This window comes from Cebus imitator, unplaced genomic scaffold (assembly GCF_001604975.1).
Source record: "Cebus imitator isolate Cc_AM_T3 unplaced genomic scaffold, Cebus_imitator-1.0 Scaffold200, whole genome shotgun sequence".
NCBI lineage: Eukaryota > Metazoa > Chordata > Mammalia > Primates > Cebidae > Cebus > Cebus imitator.
Window position 1 is genome coordinate 1091449 of NW_016107515.1, and position 1810 is coordinate 1093258.

Consider the following 1810-nt stretch of genomic DNA (forward strand, 5'->3'; position numbering starts at 1 on the left):
TCCCAGCTACTCAGGAGGCTGAGGCAGGAGAATTGCCTGAACCCGGGAGGCAGAGGTTGCGGTGAGCCGAGATCGCGCCATTGCACTCCAGCCTGGGTAACAAGAGTGAAACTTCGTCTCAAAAAAAAAAAAGAAAAAAGATTGCCGTCTACTGTAGCTGGAAAACAAGTTGTGCTGAAGACCAGGCATAGGACTGTATTGTATTGTAAGAGTAGCAGAACTTCAGCAATGGCTAACTTTATAGTCCCCGTAATTTTTCTCCATGAAAATCAGGCCCTGGTAGGGGAGAAATGGAACCATGAGACTTGAATGCAGATACCTGGGAAGATGCACTTGAGAACATTTAACTCTTAGATCCCTTGAACATTCTGGGCAAAAGTTCTCCCTTGTTAGAAGACAATAGCAGCCCATCCTTGCAGAAACTATGCAGGGGCCTGAACTGTGGCAGAAAACCTGCAAAACAATATTTGCCTTCCTCAAGATCTTTCCCCATACCCCTCCTGGACAGTAGGCAAACAACTAGGGTTAAGTCTCAGCATGATCCACCTAGGGAAGGGCTGGCTCTATTAAGAGTAGAAAAGGATTATTCACCAAAGAATCTGTAGAACCAGACTAGTACATACCAGCAAGAATAGGGAGTGCTTGTTTACAAGCAGGGAGTACTTGCTTCAGTACCTTGAGGGTGCTGAAACAGGAATTGTGGTGGTAGAATATTTATCCCGTTAAAGGAGTGTTTGCTGATATGGGGACACTCTTCCAGAACTCAATATTTAATAGCCTGAAAGGAGCCTTGAAGTTAGAATTAATAGAGGGATGGTGCTTAAGTACTTGGAAGAAATAATGGCCTGTGTTGAATGAGGCAATATGCTGGAACTACCATGACAGAGTGCTGAGAAGGAGATCAAAAGTTCCAAAACTAAAGCACCATCAAAGACGCATCATTAGAGTAGGGATTCTACAGGTCAGACATGAATGTAGTTCTGACCCAGGTCTTTCTTACAATGGGTCCAAAGCCTTCACAGACAACACCTGTTAATCATTTCCTTGGTGATATGGCTTGGCTGTGTCCCCACCCAAATCTCATCTAGAATTGTAGTTCCCATAATTCCCACGTGTCATGGGAAGGACCTGGTGGGAGGTAACTGAGTCATGGGGGCAGTTGCCTCAATGTTGTTCTTGTGATAGTGAGTTCTCATGGGATCTGATGGTTTTATAAGGGGCTTTGCCCCTTTTGCTTGGCACTTCTCCTTCCTGCTGCCATGTGAAGAAGGACGCATTTTCTTCCCCTTCTGCCATGATTGTAAGTTCCCTCAGACTTCCCTAGACCTGCGGAACTGTGAGTCAATTAAATGTCTTTCCTTTATAACTTACCCAGTCTCGGGCAGTTCTTTGTAGGAGTGTGAGAACAGATTAATACAGTAAATTGGTACCACAGAGAGTGAGGTACTGCTATAAAGATACCCAAAAATGTGGAAGTAACTTTGGAACTAGGTAAAAGGCAGAGGTTGGAACAGTTTAGAGGACTCAGAAGAAGACAGGAAAATGTGGAAAAGTTTGGAACTTCCTAGAGATTTAGAAGGCTCAAAAGACATGAAGATGGGGGAAAGTTTGAAACTCCTGGAGACTTGTTGAATGGCTTTGACCAAAATGCTGATAATGGTATGGACAATGGAGTCCAGGCTGAGGTGGTCTCAGAGGAAGATTAGAAATATGATGGGATGGCCGGGCGCGGTGGCTCAAGCCTGTAATCCCAGCACTTTGGGAGGCCGAGGCGGGTGGATCACGAGGTCAAGAGATCGAGACCATCCTG